Genomic DNA, 21,651 nt, shown 5'->3' with positions numbered 1-21,651 from the left:
CTCCCTGACCCATCTGTCTATCGCCTCCTTTGAATTCCATGCTGTCACAGTTACCAGCCCTTTCAAGCTTAACATCCTTATCATTTATCGCCCTCCAGGTTCCCTTGGAGAGTTCATCAATGAGCTTGACGCCCTGATAAGTTCCTTTCCTGAGGATGGCTCACCTCTCACAGTTCTGGTGACTTTAACCTCCCCACGTCTACCTTTGACTCATTCCTCTCTGCCTCCTTCTTTCCACTCATTCTTCCTCCCTCTTTTGACCTCACCCTCTCACCTTCCCCCCCTACTCACAAGGCAGGCAATACGCTTGACCTCATCTTTACTAGATGCTGTTCTTCCACTAATCTCATTGCAACTCCCCTCCAAGTCTCCGACCACTACCTTGTATCCTTTTCCCTCTCGCTCTCATCCAACACTTCCCACACTGCCCCTACTCGGATGGTATCGCGCCGTCCCAACCTTCGCTCTCTCTCCCCCGCTACTCTCTCCTCTTCCATCCTATCATCTCTTCCCTCTGCTCAAACCTTCTCCAACCTATCTCCTGATTCTGCCTCCTCAACCCTCCTCTCCTCCCTTTCTGCATCCTTTGACTCTCTTATGTCCCCTATCCTCCAGGCCGGCTCGGTCCTCCCCTCCTGCTCCGTGGCTCGACGACTCATTGCGAGCTCACAGAACAGGGCTCCGGGCAGCCGAGCGGAAATGGAGGAAAACTCGCCTCCCTGCGGACCTGGCATCCTTTCACTCCCTCCTCTCTACATTCTCCTCTTCTGTCTCTGCTGCTAAAGCCAATTTCTACCACTCTAAATTCCAAGCATCTGCCTCTAACCCTAGGAAGCTCTTTGCCCACCTTCTCCTCCCCTCCTGCACCCTCCTCCCCCTCCTCCCCCCTCCTCCCTCTCTGCTGATGACTTCGTCAACCATTTTGAAAAGAAGGTCGACGACATCCGATCCTCGTTTGCTAAGTCAAACGACACCGCTGGTTCTGCTCACACTGCCCTACCCTGTGCTTTGACCTCTTTCTCCCCTCTCTCTCCAGATGAAATCTCGCGTCTTGTGACGGCCGGCCGCCCAACAACCTGCCCGCTTGACCCTATCCCCTCCTCTCTTCTCCAGACCATTTCCGGAGACCTTCTCCCTTACCTCACCTCGCTCATCAACTCATCCTTGACCGCTGGCTACGTCCCTTCCGTCTTCAAGAGAGCGAGAGTTGCACCCCTTCTGAAAAACCTACACTCGATCCCTCCGATGTCAACAACTACAGACCAGTATCCCTTCTTTCTTTTCTCTCCAAAACTCTTGAACGTGCCGTCCTTGGCCAGCTCTCCTGCTATCTCTCTCAGAATGACCTTCTTGATCCAAATCAGTCAGGTTTCAAGACTAGTCATTCAACTGAGACTGCTCTTCTCTGTGTCACGGAGGCGCTCCGCACTGCTAAAGCTAACTCTCTCTCCTCTGCTCTCATCCTTCTAGACCTATCGGCTGCCTTTGATACTGTGAACCATCAGATCCTCCTCTCCACCCTCTCCGAGCTGGGCATCTCCGGCGCGGCCCACGCTTGGATTGCGTCCTACCTGACAGGTCGCTCCTACCAGGTGGCGTGGCGAGAATCTGTCTCCGCACCACGTGCTCTCACCACTGGTGTCCCCCAGGGCTCTGGTCCAGGCCCTCTCCTATTCTCGCTATACACCAAGTCACTTGGCTCTGTCATATCCTCACATGGTCTCTCCTATCATTGCTATGCAGACGACACACAATTAATCTTCTCCTTTCCCCCCTCTGATAACCAGGTGGTGAATCGCATCTCTGCATGTCTGGCAGACATATCAGTGTGGATGACGGATCACCACCTCAAGCTGAACCTCGGCAAGACGGAGCTGCTCTTCCTCCCGGGGAAGGACTGCCCGTTCCATGATCTCGCCATCACGGTTGACAACTCCATTGTGTCCTCCTCCCAGAGTGCTAAGAACCTTGGCGTGATCCTGGACAACACCCTGTCGTTCTCAACTAACATCAAGGCGGTGACCCGTTCCTGTAGGTTCATGCTCTACAACATTCGCAGAGTACGACCCTGCCTCACGCAGGAAGCGGCGCAGGTCCTAATCCAGGCACTTGTCATCTCCCGTCTGGATTACTGCAACTCGCTGTTGGCTGGGCTCCCTGCCTGTGCCATTAAACCCCTACAACTCATCCAGAACGCCGCAGCCCGTCTGGTGTTCAACTTTCCCAAGTTCTCTCACGTCACCCCGCTCCTCCGCTCTCTCCACTGGCTTCCAGTTGAAGCTCGCATCCGCTACAAGACCATGGTGCTTGCCTACGGAGCTGTGAGGGGAACGGCACCTCCGTACCTTCAGGCTCTGATCAGGCCCTACACCCAAACAAGGGCACTGCGTTCATCCACCTCTGGCCTGCTCGCCTCCCTACCTCTGAGGAAGTACAGTTCCCGCTCAGCCCAGTCAAAACTGTTCGCTGCTCTGGCACCCCAATGGTGGAACAAACTCCCTCACGACGCCAGGTCAGCGGAGTCAATCACCACCTTCCGGAGACACCTGAAACCCCACCTCTTTAAGGAATACCTAGGATAGGATAAAGTAATCCTTCTAACCCCCCCCCTTAAAAGAGTTAGATGCACTATTGTAAAGTGGTTGTTCCACTGGATATCATAAGGTGAATGCACCAATTTGTAAGTCGCTCTGGATAAGAGCGTCTGCTAAATGACTTAAATGTAAAATGTAAAATGTAAACGACGGGAGAAGGGGGATAGGAGAGGGAGGAAAAGAAAGAAAAGCGATGAGAGAAGGTGTGTAGGAACAGACAGAGGGACGAAGGGGAGAGGGAGAGGCGTTCCATGTAATTTCAACAAGCCATGACACCCACCATCTCAGATTGTTTTGAAATCAATTGCTGCTGTAGTTAGAAGCAAGTAAGATTGGCATTCCTGAAACATAATTTCTTGTTGAAATTAAAAAGTATCTGGCCATCTTAATGAATAGGATTCAGATAATATTCAGTAAATATAGTACCCAACATCCGATTTGGACCAAACTTATTTGTACCAATGAGTAAGACATGAGGAATCCACATTTTCTTGGTCAATAGTCACCCATGGACTACCCACACCCTAGGTAAATCCAGTATACAGTATAATTTCTCTATGTTTGACAAGTAGTATGAAGCTGCAGCTTGTAGTATTGCTTCTCCATACTATGTAATGTATTCCCTATGAATATGGTGATGTTTTTACCCATGTTCAGAGAAATTTGTATTTGAAGTCACTTGCATTATTTACCAGAAAGTAATGTGAATACCAGGTTTTGACCACTAGATGCCACTGTTCCTACTATACCGCCACATGCTTCTATTCATTTCGCTGGTCTTTTGTGTTTATTAATTAAAACACTATTATTGCACACAGTGATTCCATGCAACTTATTATGTGACTCGTTAAGCAAATTTTTACTCCTGAACTTATTTAGACTTGCCATAACAACGGGGTTGAATACTAATTGAGTCCAGACATTTCAGCTTTTCATTTTGAACACATTTGTAAAAGTTTCTAAAAACATAATTCCGCTTTGACATTATGGGATATTGTGACACAAAATCTCAATATAATCAATTTTAAATTCAGGCTGTAACACAACAAAATGTGGAAAAAGTCAAGGGGTGTGAATACTTTCTGAAGCCACTGTACAATTTTGCATAGTGATGGGCCTCTTAGAGAGCTTGCACTTGTTGGACTAGTCAAGGAGAGTTGAGTTGAAGCATTAGGTTGCTAAGAGAAGGGCAAACTGATTTGCTTTCATGGAGGACTGGCTTGAATTGTGAGGAGGACCATAAAATTTATTTGAATCATGAGCCAAATATTATGGTTTACTGCCCAAAGTTGCAAAGTAAATGTTGTGATCTATTTAATAAACACAAGAGACTAGCAAAATTGATGAGTGTGGCTGTATAGCAGGAAAAGCGGCATCTAGTGTTCAGACCTGGTACTTTCATACAACCTTATGGTAAATAATGCAAGCGATTTCAACGTCAAATTTCTCTGAACAGAAAGAAAAAACATCAATGGATTCACAGGGAATACATTACATAGTATGGAGAATCAATACTCGAAGCCACAGCTTCATACTATTTGTCAACCATATAGAACTTATACTGTATACTTGTTGTTGGGTTGGATGGGGTGTGGGGTGTGGGGGTCTGTGGGTGGCTTTTGACAATTTTTGCGTGATTCCTCATGTCTTACTCATTGGTAAGAAGAAATTCGGTTTAAATCGAATGTTGGGCACAATATTTATTGAATATCACCTGAATCCTATACATTAAAATGGCCAAATTGGGTGCAATCAATCTGCTTAATTTCTCAGAGATCAAATTATATTTCAACAAAAGAATGTTTCAGGATTGCTAATCGTATCTGTTACTAACTAATTAAAGGGTGGGTGTCAAACCTCTTGTGCTTTTTGTGGTGGAACAACCCAGGGGAGATAGAGAGGAGAGGAGCAAAGAGGGCACTCAGAGAAGGTATGTGTGTAGCAACAGAGAGAGAGGGGGACAGGAGAGTGAGAGTCAGAGTGGACAAGAACCTGACACCCTCAGCACACAGGGGGACAAACACCTACACGGAGGTGACAGCGTACCCTCCCTCATATGCCCCTCTAGACATAACTACGACAAAATAACCAACAAAAACGGGTTACAACTCCTGCAGCTTTGTCGGACGCTGGGTATGTACATAGTCAATGGTAGACTTCGCGGGGACTCCTATGGTAGGTACACCTATAGCTCATCTCTTAGCAGTAGTTCTGTAGACTACTTTATCACTGACCTCAACCCAGAGTCTCTTAGAGCATTCACAGTCAGTCCACTGCCACCCCTATCAGATCACAGCAAAATCACACTCAAATTGAACAGAGCTTTGCTCAATTCATGAGACATCAAAGCCAAAGGAACTGAATAATATTAAGAAATTATATAGATGGAAGGAAAGTAGTGTGGAAATCAACCAAAAAACAATTAGGCAACAACAAATCCAATCCTTTCTAGACAATTTCCTGGACAAAATGTTTCACTGTAATAGTGAAGGCGTAAACTTGGCAGTAGAAAACCTAAACAGTATATTTGACCTCTCAGCTTCCCTATCAAAAAATGTACAACAATGACAAATGGTTTGATGAAGAATTAAAAAACCTAAGAAAGAAATAGAGAAACCTATCCAACCAAAAACATAGAGACCCAGAAAACCTGAGCCTTCATTATGGTGAATCATTAAAACGATACAGAAATATACTACGGAAAAAGAAGGAACAGTGCGGAAGAAATCAGCTCAATGTAATTGAAGAATCCATAGAATCTAACCCCTTCTGGGAAAATTGGAAAACTCTAAACAAACAACAACATAAAGAGTTGGATAAACCACTTCTCCAATCTTTTTTTCTCTATAACAAAGAACAAACAGCAAAAACATTTACATGATAAAATAAAAATCATAGAATCAACTATTAAAGACTACCAGAACCCACTGGATTCTCCAATTACACTGAATGAACTATAGGACAAAATACCAACCCTCCAACCCAAAAAGGCCTGTGGGGTTGATGGCATCCTAAATATACTATACTTAAACTCTTTAACATCATCTTCAGCTCTGGCATTTTCCCCAATATTTGGAACCAAGGATTGATCACTCCAATCCACAAAATTAGAGACAAATTTGACCCCAATAACTACCATGGGATATGCATCAACAGCAACCTTGGGAAAATCCTCTGCATTATCATTAATAGCAGACTCATACATTTTGTCAGCGAAAACAATGTACTGAGCAAATGTGAAATTGGCTTTTTACCAAATTACCGTACGACAGAACACGTATACACCCTTCTCATGCTTTGTTGATTTCATAAAAGCTTTCGACTCAATTTGGCATTAGGGCCTGCTATACAAATTGATGGAAAGTGGTGTTGGGGGGAAAATATATGACATTATAAAATCCATGCACACAAGCAACAAGTGTGCTAAAATATTACGGTATACGGTTAAAATTGGCAAAAAACACACATTTTTTCCCCACAGGGCCGGGGGGTGAGACAGGGATGCAGCTTAAGCCCCACCCTCTTCAAACATATATATCAACGGATTGGTGAGGGCATTAGAACGGTCTGTAGCTAACCGGCCTCACCCTACTAGAATCTGAAGTCAAATGTCTACTGTTTGCTGATGATCTCTCCCCAACGAAGGAAGGCCTACAGCAGCACCTAGATCTTCTGCACAGATTCTGTCAGACCTGGGCCCTGACAGTTAATCTCTGTAAGACAAAAATAATGGTGTTCCAAAAAAGTCCAGTTGCCAGGACCACGAATACCAATTCCATCTACACACCGTTGCTCTACAGCACACAAAAAAACTATACATACCTTGGCCTAAACATCAGCGCCACAGTTAACTTCCACAAAGCTGTGAACGATCTGAGAGACAAGGCAAGAAGGGCCTTCTATGCCATCAAAAGGAACATAAAATTCGACATACCAATTAGGATCTGGCTAAACATACTTGAATCAGTTATAGAACCCATTGCCCTTTATGGTTGTGAGGTCTGGGTTCCGCTCACCAACCAAGAATTCACAAAATGGGACAAACACCAAATTGAGACTCTGCATGCAGAATTCTGCAAAAATATCCTCAGTGTACAATGTAAAACACCAAATAATGCATGCAGAGCAGATTTAGACCGACACCTGCTAATTATCAAAATCCAGAAAAGAGCCGTTAAAATTTACAACCACCTAAAAGGATGCGATTCCCAAACCTTCCATTACAAAGCCATCACCTATAGAGAAATTTACCTGGAGAAGAGCACCCTAAGCAAGCTTGTCCTTTGGCACTGTTCACAAACATAAACAGACCCCACAGAGCCCCAGGACAGCAACACAATTAGACCCAACCAAATCATGAGAGAAAAAAAATATAATTACTTGACACAATAGAAAGAATTTACAAAAGAAACAGAGCAAACTAGAATGCTATTTAGCCCTAAAAAGAGAGTACACCGTGGTAGAATACCTGACCACTGTGACTGACCCAAAATTAAGGAAATCTTTGACTATGTACAGACTCAGTGACCTTGGCCTTGCTATTGAGAAAGGCCGCCAAAGGCAGACCTGGTCCTCAAGAGATGAAAGGCTATGTGCACAATGCCCACAAAATTAGGTGGAAACTGAGCTGCACTTCCTAACCTCCTGCCAAATGTATGAACATATTCAGGGATTCATAATAGTCACCTTTTGGTGAAATTCGCTGTTTTGAATCCAAAATAGGTGACCTATGTGATTCGTATAGATCCGATGAGAAAAGTTTGGGAGGGGGGAGTTGGATCACTACTGGCTGTAAGCGATCGAGTGATGCGTGTTTGGAGCAATACTGGCTGTATCCAAGGCTCAGCCAATCGTTTAGACAACAACAGAATGCAGCGCAGCACGCGACTGAAGAAAGAAGAGAGCAAACTAGTCTCTAGTCTCTCAATTGACTAGAGACAGCATCAGCGCATGCTCCGGAAAGGCAGCTTGTCAGTTACAGCAGCGTGTCCCCTGAACGATAATGAAGAGGTAACGTTAGGTGAGAAGCCTGACCACGGAGATGGGGGTGAGAAGGTGGTGAAGGGTACTTCATGAGCTGTAATCAAAAAACAACTGGCATTTGGAAAGTTTGAAGTGAGGGAGAAAGTGTGGTGGAACAAGTATTAGCATTGTTAAGTATCTTGCTAGTTGGATCCGTTAGCTAGCCAGAGAAATGTTGAGCAACATTAGCCAACTCATCTGATCAAATAATTGAGTTTAAGGTGTGAAAATTAGCTTGCTAATAAAGTCAGACAGCTAACGTTAGCTAGCTAACTTTACAACATCAGATGAACTAACATTAGTAATCTCACCAATTCGCTATAGTATTAACTGGTATATGACTCCTTGTCGTTCCTCAAGTTATAACGCGTTAGTTGCTTACTGAACCCTGGCAATCTGTGTGAAATGTTAACTAGTTAACTAGCTAACGAACTAACTACTATCTGTGAACTAATGTTTTCCCTCTATAGTATGTGGTTAATTTTCAGAATGAGAGAATTATGTGAAAATGAGGCGTTGCTTGTTAAACAAGTGGATTCAGGGATCGAGTGTAGCTGGGTCTGGCTTAAACAGGATGTCACTATAGAGGTGAAAGGAACACCACACACTTTCCCTCTTTCTCACTTTTGCTGGCACATTGTAGAACAGATGTCCCACAGGCAGAAAGTGTACAATGTAATAATGTGCAGTGTAGCCCAAAGATATTGTTTTTGTTGTGTTGAACTTGACAGTAACACGTGTGTGTGTGAGGGAGGGAGGATTATATATATTTTTACTCAGTGAACATTATTTTTGCACATGTAGCCTTGTGCACTTGATCGATGTCTATAGTGGCCGCCATAGTAGAGCAAAAATAGAATGCCTTTTTGTTTCATTCTATTTCTACTTTAAGATATTTTTTCCCAAGTGCAATATTTAGACTGACTTTTTGCATGTTTCAGTGCAACAACAAAAGTGTCACCTTTGTGGGCTCTCACGAGTTTGCATCCCTGCATATCAGAGACACATATTTCCCTCATTTTACACAGACCCACAAAGAATTCGAAAACAAATCCAATTTTGATAAAATCCCATATCCATTGGGTGAAATACCACAGTGTACAGTCACAGCAGCAAAATGTGTGACCTGCTGCCACAAGAAAAGGGCAACCAGTGAAGAACAAAAACCATTGTAAATACAACCTATATTTATGTTTATTTATTTTCCCTTTTGTACTTTAACTATTTTCACACCATTACAACACTGTATGTAGACATACTATGACATTTGAAATATCTTTATTCTTTTGGGAACCTTTTGTAAGTGTAACGTTTACGGTACATTTTTATTGTTTATTTCACTTTTGTTTATTATCTATTTCACTTACTTTGGCAATGTAAACATATGTTTCCCATGCCAGTAAATGCGCTCCCATGCACTCAATGAGCTGTATTCCGCCATAAGCAAATAGGAAAATGCTCATCCAGAGGCAGCGCTCCTAGTGGCCAGGGACTTCACTGACATTTTCAACCTCTACCAGTCTGAGTCTGTAATACCAACATGTTTCAAGCAGACCACCATAGTGCCTGTGCCCAAGAACACTAAAGTAACCTGCCTAAATGACAACCGTCTGTAGCCATGAAGTGCTCTGAAAGGCTGGTCATGGCTCACATCAACACCGTTATCCCAGAAACCCTAGACACACTCAATTTGCATACCACCCCAACAGATCCACAGATGATGCAATCTCTATTTCACTCCACACTGCCCTTTCCCACCTGGACAAAAGGAACACCTACATGAGAATGCTATTCATTGACTACAGCTCAGCGTTCAACACCATAGTGCCCTCAAAGCTCATCAATAAGCTAAGGACCCTGGAACTAAACACCTCCCTCTGCAACTGGGTCCTGGACTTCCTGACGGGCCGCCACCAGGTGGTAAGGGTAGGTAACAATACATCCGCCACGCTGATCCTCAACACGGGGGCCCCTCAGGGGTGTGTGCTCAGTCCCCTCCTGTACTCCCTGTTCACTCATGATTGCACGACCAGGCACAACTCCAACACCATCAATAAGTTTGCTGATGACACAGCAGTGGTAGGCCTGATCAACGACAACGATGAGACAGCCTATATGGAGGAGGTCAGAGACATGACCGTGTGGTGCAAGGATAACAACCTCTCCCTCAATGTGATCAAGACAAAGGAGATGATTGTGGACTACATGAAAAGGAGGACCGAGCACGCCCCTATTCTCATCGACAGGGCTGGAGTGGAGCAGGTTGAGAGCTTCAAGTTCCTTGGCGTCCACATCACCAACAAACTAACATGGTCCAAGCACACCAAGACAGTTGTGAAGAGGGCACGACAAAACCTATTTCCCCCCAGGAGACTGAAAAGAATTGGGATGGGTCCTCAGATCCTCAAAAGGTTTTACAGCTGCACCTTCGAGAGCATCCTGACGGGTTGCATCACTGCCTGGTATGGCAACTGCTCGGCCTCCAACCGCAAGGCACTACAGAGGGTAGTGCGTACAGCCCAGTACATCACTGGGGCCAAGCTTCCTGCCACCAGGACCTCTATACCGGGCGGTGTCAGAGGAAGGCCCTAAAAATTGTCAAAGACTCCAGCCACCCTAGTCATAGAATGTTTTCTCTGCTACTGCACGGCAAGCGGTTATGGAGCACCAAGTCTAGGTCCAAGAGGCTTCTTAACAGCTTCTACCCCCAAGCCATAAGACTCCTGAACAGCTAATCAAATGGCTACCCAGACTATTTGCATTGCCCCCCCCCCCCCACACTGCTGCTACTCTTATTATCTATGCATAGCCACTTTAACGACCCTACCCTACCTACATATACATAATTATCTCAATTACCTCGTCACCGGTACCCCCGCACAATGACACATTGACTCTGTACCGGTACCCATTGTATATAGCCCTGCTATTGTTATTTACTGCTGTTCTTTAATTATTTGTTTTTCTTATCTCTTACTTTTTTTTGGTATTTTCTTAAAACTGCATTGTTGGTTAAGGGCTTGTAAGTATGCATGTGACAAATACAATTTGATTTAAAGCCCCTTAAATTGAAATTGAATTGAGAGGAGAGGGAAGAGAGTGAAGGAGGAGGGAAATAGGAGAAGGTCTGGACACAGGAGAGAGGGAGAGAGAGGGGGAGAGAGGAGAGGGTGAGGAGAAGGGCAATGATGGAGGGTCTGTGTGTAGGAACAGAGAGAGAGACTTACAGGATAGTGGGAGACAGAGGGAGAAAGGGGAAGAGGGGAGGTCTGATATGTGGTCACCTCACAGATTGAGCTGGAAGACGTTACTCAGATGAGTGAGAAGGATGAAAACATCAACTTGTAGAACTAGCACTCCTATGATCCATAACAATAGTTGCTCTCAAATCAAGATATCAGAGCAAAAACGAATGAAGTTATGATGCTATTTCCATGTAGCTTTGGATTGTCGACTTTTTCGACAGTTTTCCATTTACATTTGGCCCTCTCTCCCTCTCTCGCTCCCTTCCCTTTCCCTCTCTCTCTCTGTCTCCTTTCTGTTATTTCCCTACATGAATCTATCCTCTCTACCTCCTTTTACTGCCCCTCCTCATGGATCCTCCCCTCTCTCTCTCCCTTCCAATCCCATCCCTCTCTCCCCCCTCCCACCAGCAATGGTTGAGCCAGCCGACCGGTCGGTTTTGGGCTCTAAGGATTCTCTGTGTGTTCCTTCCAGCCGGCCGGTCGTCCCGTCGCTGCCCCCCTTGCTCAGCCTCTCAGATCGGGTAGCCCGGTTCACTGTGTCCTTAGACAACCCGTGTGCATCTAAAGGAAAGGAAAGGGGCCCCAATCTGGGGAGGCCCACCTCCAGCACTCAGAGAGCCAAACTCTAAAAACGTAACCCTCAACTACTGCCTTCCTTTGTGTAGCTGCCTGAAACACTATTGGGGAAGTAAAGTATTTCATCATGTATGCATTCACACATGAGTACGTGCACACATACCGTGCACACATACCGTGCACACATACAGTCAAAGGTTTGGACACACCTACTCATTCAAGGGTTTTTCTTTATTTTTACTATTTTCTACATTGTAGAATAGTAGTGAAGACATCAACACTATGAAATAGCATATATGGGATCATGTCGTAACCCAAAAAGTATTAAACGAATGAAAATATATTTTAGATTTTAGATTCTTCAAAGTAGCCACCCTTTGCCTTGCCTTAGCTTTGGGTTTTTGTTAGGAAAACTTGGGGCCTGACCAGTGACCGGAAAAGATTGAAATTGATCGGACATTTGAGACATTAAACGGTCATCCATATGCATGGAGTGCGTAACCCATTAGGGCATAACCCATCCACTCAGTCAGCGCCATCAATAAACAAGGGATTTTGGCCAAAAGAGCCACATTTACAGTGCATTTGGAAAGTATTCAGACCGCTTGACTTGTTCCACATTTTGTTACGATACAGCCTTATTATAAAAATCATTACATCGTTTTTTTTCTTCATCAATCTACACACACAATACCCCATAATGACAAACCAAAAGCAGGTTTTTAGAAATGTTCTAATTCATTCAAATGAAAAACTGAAATATCACATTTACATAAATAAACCCTTTTTCGTGACCCTGTCTTTCAAAGTGAATTCATTAAGATTCAAATAACTTCACAGATCTTCATTGTAAAGGGTTTAAACACTGTTTCCCATGCTTGTTCAATGAACCATAAACAATTAATAAACATGCACCTGTGGAACGGTCGTAACAGCTTACAGACGGTAGGCAATTAAGGTCATAGTTATGAAAACTTAGGACACTAAAGAGGCCTTTCTACTAACTCTGAAAAACACCAAAAGAAAGATGCCCAGGGTTCTTGCTCATCTGCGCGAATGTGCCTTAGGCATTCTGCAAGGAGGCATGAGGACTGCAGATGTGGCCAGGGCAATAAATTGCAATGTCCGTACTGTGAGATGCCTAAGACAGCACTACAGGGAGACAGGGTGGGCAGCTGATCGTCCTCGCAGTGGCAGACCACGTGTAACAACACCTGCAAAGGATCGGTACATCCGAACATCACACCTGCGGGATAGGTACAGGATGGCAACAACAACTGCCCGAGTTACACCAGGAACGCACAATCCGTCCACCAGTGCTCAGACTGTCCGCAATAGGCTGAGAGAGGCTGGACTGAGGGCTTGTAGGCCTGTTGTAAAGGCAGGTCCTCACCAGACATCACCGGCAACAACGGCGCCTATGGGCAACAAACTCACCGTCGCTGGACCAGACAGGACTGGCAAAAAGTGCTCTTCACTGATGAGTCGTGGTTTTGTCTCACCAGGGGTGATTGTCGGATTTGCGTTTATCGTCGAAGGAATGAGCGCTACACCGAGGCCTGTACTCTGGAGCGGGATCGATTTGGAGATGGAGGGTCCGTCATGGTCTGGGGCGGTGTGTCACAGCATCATCGGACAGAGCTTGTTGTCATTGCAGGCAATCTCAACGGTGTGCATTACAGGGAGACATCCTCCTCCCTCATGTGGTACCCTTCCTGCAGGCTCATCCTGACATGACCCTCCATCATGACAATGCCACCAGCCGTACCGCTCGTTCTGTGCGAGATTTCCTGAAAGACAGGAATGTCAGTGTTCTGCCATGGCCAGGGAAGAGCCCGGATCTCAATCCCATTGAGCACGTCTGGGACCTGTTGGATCGAAGGGTGAGGGCTTGGGCTATTCCCCCCAGAAATGTCTGGGAACTTGCACGTGCCTTGGTGGAAGAGTGGGGTAACATCTCACAGCAAGAACTGGCAAATCTGGTGCAGTCCATGAGGAGGAGATGCACTGCAATACTTAATGCAGCTGGTGGCCACACCAGATACTGACCCCCCCTTTGTTCAGGGACACATTATTCCATTTCTGTTAGTCACATGTCTGTGGAACTTGTTCAGTTTATATCTCAGTTGTTGAATCTTGTTATGTTCGTACAAATATTTACACGTTACGTTTGATGAAAATAAACGCTGTTGACAGTGAGAGGACGTTTATTTTTTTGCTGAGTTTATATAGACACCTTTACTCAGTACTTTGTTGAAACACTTTTGGCAGCGATTACAGCCTCGAGTCTTCTTGGCTATGAAGCTACAAGCTTGGCACACCTGTATTTGGGGAGTATTTCCAATTCTTCTCTGCAGATCCTCTCAAACTCTGTCAGGTTGGATGGGGAACGTTGCTGCACAGCTATTTTCATCAAGAATCTCTCTGTACTTTGCTATGTTCATCTTTCCCTCGATCCTGACTTGTCTCCCAGTCCCTGCCGCTGACAAATATCACAACATTATGATGCTGCCACCACCATGCTTCACCGTAGTGATGGCGCCAGGTTTCCTCCAGACGTTAAGCTTTGCATTCAGGCCAAAGAGTTCAATCTTGGTTTCATCAGACCAGAGAATCTTGTTTCTCATGGTCTGAGAGTCTTTAGGTGCCTTTTGGAAAACCCCAGGCGTGCTGTGCCTTTTACTGAGGAGTGGCCATAATTGCCATAATTGCCTAATTGGTGGACAGCTGCAGAGATCTGTCAGAGTGACCATCGGGTTCTTGGTCACCTCCCTGACCAAGGCCCTTCTCCTCTGATTGCTCAGTTTGGCCGGGCGGTCAGCTCTAGGAAGAGTCTTGGTTGTTCCAAACTTCTTCCATTTAAGAATGATGGAGGCCACTGTGTTCTTGGGGACCTTCAATGCTGCAGACATTTTTTGGTACCCTTCCCCTGATCTGTGCATCGACACATTCCTGTCTCGGAGCTCTACGGACAATTCCTTTGACCTCATGGCTTGGTTGTTGCTCTGACATGCACTGTCAACTGTGGAACCTTAGATAGACAGGTGTGTGCCTTTCCAAATCGTGTTCAATCAATTGAATTTACAACTGGTGGACTCCATTCAAGTTGTAGAAACATCTTAGGATGCACCTGAACTCAATTTCGAGTCTCATAGCAGAGGTTCTGAATACTTATGTATGTACTTATGTACATTTGCCGAATTGTCTAAAAACCTGTTTTTGCTTTGTTATTATGGGTTATTGTGTGTAGATTGACGAGTAAAAATAATAACAATGGTGTAACGTAACAAAATGTGGAAAAAGTCAAGAGGTCTGAATACTTCCCGAATGCACTATACATATTCTTAAAAACAGCCTATAACAAATTACAGAAACCCTGTACCTTGTGTTTCGATGATTAGCATATGCAAATCTTCATAGCCTATTGTTTTATTGGTTTTTACTTTCCTAAAACAGTAATTATCCACCTCACAGTTCAGCTATTTGAGATTTTAGCACTAAATGCATCAGGCCATTGCATGCATAGGCCTATAGGCACTGTGCTATTAATATTTTAAAAAGTCCTATAAAGGAAGAGAGGATTCCTACTGGTCAAAAACTTGTTGAATATTTTTTATACTTTTAACCTAAATCCAATGACATGGTCACATTTTCTGGCGATTTCACATTGTATTCACATTAGTTGTGAATCAGAACTAGATGTTGAACTGACGTCTGTGCCCAGCGGGTCAGGCCTAGAACCAGGGAGATAGAGATATGCCGGTGGCATGCTACGACACGACATGCCTTTATTTATCCATGTCAGACAGGCTAATTCGTTCATTTTCTATCAGAATATTTTTTATAAAGATAATCATTATATTGTTAGATTATAGGAGTAACTCTGGTAGGCCTAAAACATACTTCCTCACCTCAAGTTCAACTCTCCGAGTCAGTTTGATTGCCGTTGCACACCTCCTTCATATCATAGGCCTGTACTATAATGGGCTATTTGCCACACCAGGCCCAAGCCTCCTCTCTCACTCTCTCCTCAGCAGCAGGCACATGCACGTAAGAGCTTTCTTAAATCTCCTAAATACAGGACAGACACTTCAAAACCTTATTCCTTATGATTTATTCATGAATGGCAATGCGTTTCTCAGTCCCCCCCCCCCCCCCCCCCGCAGCCTGAACTAGCCTGACACCTCACAATAAATGATTCCGCTGACTACATACTGTAGTCTGACTTCCATCAGTGAAGTCGTTTGTGGTGACGACACAAAGTCATCAGCGATTGGATCATCTCTAATCAATCCGAGTGTCAAAACCAGTGGCGCTTTACCCACATGTGTTCTGGCTTTGGCCCAACCCATCGGTTTCTAGACCAATCAGACGGGGCGGTACTTCGATCCAGACTCAGTGTGGAGAAGAAACAAACATCCGTGGGCATGGCGTAGCGTTTGGCCGAAGAAAAAAGTCTGGGTAACCAGGCAAGCACTGAACAGCAATCTACAATATATTACAGTAAACCAATGCTGCTGCTAGCATTACTGCAGTACTTCAGATAAATACGGGTGTTGATGCTCCTTAAGTGAATATGACAGGTAGCTCTCCTTTTAGCCTTTTAGTTTGAGCTCCAGTGTCTTCAGTGCTGTACTGTGCTAATTATATGTGTGTCGCCCTATACTAGAATGTGTCTGACTTCCGTGCTATACTGAACTTTAATATGTCTGTCTTTAGTAGTTCTATAACCATGCACATTTTATAAGATGCGTGCCTTCAGTTCGATAACTATTCTATGCTCACTAAAATGGTGTATGTCTTCACTGCTTCACTGTGCTAATTCTACACTGAATAGAATGTGTCTGCCCTCACTGCTATTGCTGAGATAATTCTAGAACGTGTCTGTCTTCGGTATAACTGTGCTAATTCTATACTCACCTCCTTAAACCACACTCTCACCCTTGGGGGCTGAGCAGTTCGGGAAGTGTCGGTGTAACGGGGGAAAGAGAGAGAGAAGAAAGAAAGGGAGGAATGGACTTGATTATGATTTCACTGACTCTTAGGACATATAATTTAATTTGCAAGGGTTCAGTTATGCAAACAGCTCACAGTACGATCCATGATTCACCATAAAACACACACGCAAGCAAGCACACGCATACACATGCTTCACCTTAACACACACACACACACACACACACACACACACACACACACACACACACACACACACACACACACACACACACACACACACACACACACACACACACACACACACACACACACACACACACACACACACACACACACACACACACACACACACAGCTTCACCTTATTACGAAAAGGAAGCAAAACCTCAATGAATGGTGTTATGAGGCTATGGTTCTAGACTACAGAAATGAATGGAGAGAGACAGAGTATGTTTTGACTCTATTCCCTTTATAGGCCCATTTCCTGAGTGTAAGTAATGACACAGGTGTTCCAGGTCTTGTGTGTGTGTGTGTGTGTGTGTGTGTGTGTGTGTGTGTGTGTGTGTGTGTGTGTGTGTGTGTGTGTGTGTGTGTGTGTGTGTGTGTGTGTGTGTGTGTGTGTGTGTGTGTGTGTGTGTGTGTGTGTTCGTTCGTACGCATGTGCGTGCATGCGAGACAGCACTGCTCTCTCCATCATTAAGCTGTCTCTCAGCTGGGCAGGGGAATATGAGTCTGATGCAAATGTAACGGAGCTTACAGTACATACAGTACCTACTACAGACTCAGGGCTTCATGTAGAGGGTAATAAATCACATACAGCAGGCCCAGAACGGTCTCTTAGTAGGGGATCTGGGCCCATATCCACAAAGCATTTCAGAGTAGGAGTGCTGATGTAGGATCTGTCTATATCGGTCATTATTATCGAAAAGGCAAAACTGATCCTAAATCAGCACTTATTCTCTTAGATGCTTTGTGAATACGGGCCTTGCTGTACGGTATTGTAGGAGGGCTAAGAAATGAACTAAACGGGTACTCTAGAATGAACAGAACTAAGCAATGAAGGGACAAGAGACAGTGCTGTATCATGAATACAGTCACAGGTAAATGGTGTTGTTCGGCCCGACGCGATACAGCACTGCCTTATTGCTCTTCGTAAAACTGTTACAAACATATTAAAATAACAACGAATTACATATTTTCATTAAAACGTTATGTTGATAAGTCATTCATACAATTTCATTCTTCCATCAGATGATGTATTCTGGAGAAAAGAAAATCTGGTTGTTAGTTCTATTTGGTTCTGTTGCTACAGACAAGTGAGACATTGTTTTTAAGGTCGGACGGGCAGACAGAGTGTTCCAAACTAAATGCTAGGCTGGAAGCGAGGGGAAATAACGTGCGAGATAAATACAGGAGATGATTCAGACAGCAACATGAACATGATCTTCTTAGTGACGTGCAGTGATCATTTTCAGATGGAACTGTAAGCAGGCATAGGTGTGTCTTTGACGGCTAATACAGCACGGCTTGGAACGCTGCTTGTCCATCAACGTCCAGAATCCAAACCAGTTTTATAATGTATTTTATAGTTGGGCTTACTGGTAACAGTATGGGTTAAGTATTGTCAACGGGTTCATACTAACAAACATGCACACAGGCCTACATGTAATATGCACTCTCATTACTGATGTGCTATTATAGCAGGCAGATCTCTAAAGAGTGACTTTGAAATTGGAAGTCTATCCATTTCTTGGGGATGTCGGGAAATGTCTTCAAAACCAGCCACTAGGGGTGACAGTGAGTGCTATTACCATCAAGTACGCTTGGGTAATCTCTTGACTATGGATCAAAAGGTTACGGGTTCGATCCCAGTGGTGAACATTCATTTTTTTGATATGTTTATTTTAACCCTATCCCAAACCTTATTCCTTACTTTAACCATTTTGAATGAGTGCCTAAATCTAATGTTTTAACCTCATCCGAAACCATAACCTTCGAAATTTGACATTTGGAGCAACTTTGAAATTTGATGTTTCGAGAAACGTGGATAAATGTCTAATTCTGCAGTGAGACACACATACACACAAATTCAAGCACGCCCTCACACGTGCACAAACAGTAACTGTCAAAAAAAGGCTTTATGATCCCTGAATTCCCATGGTGACCCAGAAGCTGAGAGAGAGAGAGAGAGAGAGAGAGAGAGAGAGAGAGAGAGAGAGAGAGAGAGAGAGAGAGAGAGAGAGAGAGAGAGAGAGAGAGAGAGAGAGAGAGAGAGAGAGAGAGAGAGAGAGAGAGAGAGAGAGAGAGAGAGAGAGAGAGAGAGAGAGAGAGAGAGAGAGAGAGAGAGAGAGAGAGAGAGAGAGAGAGAGAGAGAGAGAGAGAGAGAGAGAGTCTATTCCAGGGCCGGGTGGGGCAGGAAAGAGCACAGCAGACCTCCGTGAACCCAGTCACAGCTACTGAAAGTCAGTGTCTGTGACAAGGCAAAACACACGTGGCACTGATTGGTGGGGCGAAACAGAACACAGACTTCCACGAACTAACTCAGTCACTACTGGAAGTCTGTGACAAGGCAAGATACAGTATGTGTCACATGATACATTGGCTGGCCTGTGATTGGTTCAATTGGCATTGGAAAAAAGGAGTGTTTGAAGTATGGCCTGGTTCTTGTTTGAGCTCATTCTGTCTACTAACAATCCATTCAGTCCATGCAGTGTCTATTCTCCCAAACCCAGAACTGAAATATTGCGTAATTCCATCAGATACTCAGTTAAGTTCTGGGGGCAGACGTGATACAAAAGATACTAGAACGAGGAGCGGAAGCAGGGCGGTAACTCCACCCACCTCTCTTTACAAGTTACGCAGTTCTAAGGGCCAAATGTCCCTTCCCCCTTGCGAAATTCGAAATACGCGAACACCTGTGAAATCGTGATCTGTCCAAATGATCCTGCGCACCGGGTCGTTGTTTTGTGATCGCATCCCACTGTCTGTTGACAGATGCTACGATACCAGTTATGTTACATATGTCTGTCCACGAGAGATTATGCAGTGTCTAACAATACACGCAGTGGGTTGTACAGTTTATGGAACTGAATTTTTGTCACAAGGTTTTTGTGTAAGTTAATTAAAGCAGAGAATCCTTTCACTCCCAAGCATCTTGGTTGCATACACTCTTAGAATTTCCCCCCCCAAAATGGTTCTTTGACTGTCCCCATAAGATAATCCTTTTTGATTCCAGGGAGAACCCTTTTTGGTTCCATGTAGGACCATTTCCACAGAGGGTTCTACAAAATGGGTTCTTCAAAGTGACAATTTAGAACGGAAATTCATTTTGATATGCTATAGTAGGCATAATGCAGTACCTGCATTTTGTAGGTGTGTACACAGTGATCCATTGGCTGCTAAAGCGTTTCAATGGACTGTTATCTCTTGGATGCAAGTACCCTGCTGTTGGTTCATTCTGTAAGAGGCTTATCTGCTTGAAATTTTAGGATCTTCATGGCATTATAGTATCTCATCTGTTTAGCTCCTTCTCAGATCAAAGGGAGATGTTACCAGTTGCCCCTTGACACCTCTGTAAACAATGTGGTGATGTATGACATTTTGGGGGGTGCAACTGGTTTTATCACTCATTTGGCAAAAAGTTGTTCTCTGTATATTTGTGTTTGTTTGCCTGTTCTTTGGATTCTGAGCTTTGTGCGACTGTGAGTGAGGCGGGTTAGTGTCTCTGCAAAGTAAAGCTGTGTTTTTGTGTGTGGTGTTTGGTATGTTTGTGTGTGCTCTGAATTCCTCCCGCATTGCAGACAGTCTGAGCAAGGTGCATGATGGGAAGGTGGCTGGCTGGCTGGCAGGTGGGGGTTTGGGGGTTCGGGGGGAGGTAGGGTGAACGGATGTGGCGGCAGGCCAGAATCAATTGGCGGTGTAATGAGATGGCCCGATGCCAGGTAACCATGGAGCTACTCCTCTCTTTCTGCTTTCTCTCCCTACTCTCTCCATCCCTGTCTACCAGAGCAGGGTTCGAAATGAAACAGAGAGAGAGAGAGAGGAGGGGTGGAGGAGAGAGACGAGGGGGAGAAGCGGAGGGAGGGGGAGACGATGGTAGGGACAAACAGACAGACAGATAGACAGACGAGAGAGAGATTTTTATTTTATTAGAAAAAATAACTTTAATAAAAACCACTAAACTTTACTTAATTTTAACAGACCTAAAAAGTTAGAACCAAGCACCCCTCCTCCCCCTGATGCCCCACACCCCTACGCAGTCCCCCAAACAGTTAATCAGCCCCCCATATACATGCTCCAGTGTTGAGCCTGCACCAGCCCCAGCATCATCTCATGTTTCCTGGTCTTCCACACTGCCATTTTTGCATGCCCCAAAAGGTAGTTTACTAGGTAGTTTACTTTGCCTGTTGGCTAGGCTAAATCTAGACCCTCCAACGTATAGGTCCAGAGTCAGCCCCAACCCTAGTCAGGTACATAACCCACCGAGGACAGAAAACAACCGTACCTGCCTGTCTCCTCCTTCCCACAGAACAGACACCCCCTCCCCACTGATGGATCAAGGTGCTGTTCATAGCAGTATCCCTGAGAGAGAGAGAGGAAAATTATTTGAGGAACAGAACCCAAACCGGAAAAAAAGTGATCTATGCTGTTCCAGAAGAGAACTGCTATTTTAAAAGTATTGGAACCGGTTAATAACATTATTTTATGTTCCAGGCAATTTTATCCAGTCCCACAAAAATCGCAACGAAGCTCCTATGCTAAGCCCTAACTCTGTCACTCAGAAACTTATTCCAGTTTTTGCCTGGTAGCTGGAAATCTTTGTGTGTGTGTGTGTGTGTGTGTGTGTGTGTGTGTGTGTGTGTGTGTGTGTGTGTGTGTGTGTGTGTGTGTGTGTGTGTGTGTGTGTGTGTGTGTGTGTGTGTGTGTGTGTGTGTGTGTGTGTGTGTGTGTGTGTGTGTGTGTGTGTGTGTGTGTGTGTGTGTGTGTGTGTGTGTGTGTGTGTGTGTGTGTGTGTGTGTGTGTACTACCACCTGCCCCTCCCCTCTGAAGCATAGTTTACTGTATCCTACTGACAACATTACATTTCGAGAAGAATACATACACTTTTTTAATGTTAGTTACGGATACTATAGTCACCACATTTCACATTGCATTTATTAACTACAAAAAAGTAAGATGTGTTTTTAATTCTAGTGCTATTCGGCACACACAAGCTTGTTAGCTAGCTAGCTAACTTGTTGCACCAAACATTGTGAC

This window comes from Salvelinus alpinus, chromosome 13 (assembly GCF_045679555.1).
Source record: "Salvelinus alpinus chromosome 13, SLU_Salpinus.1, whole genome shotgun sequence".
In the NCBI taxonomy this organism is placed as follows: domain Eukaryota; kingdom Metazoa; phylum Chordata; class Actinopteri; order Salmoniformes; family Salmonidae; genus Salvelinus; species Salvelinus alpinus.
This window is presented reverse-complemented; position numbering follows the sequence as displayed.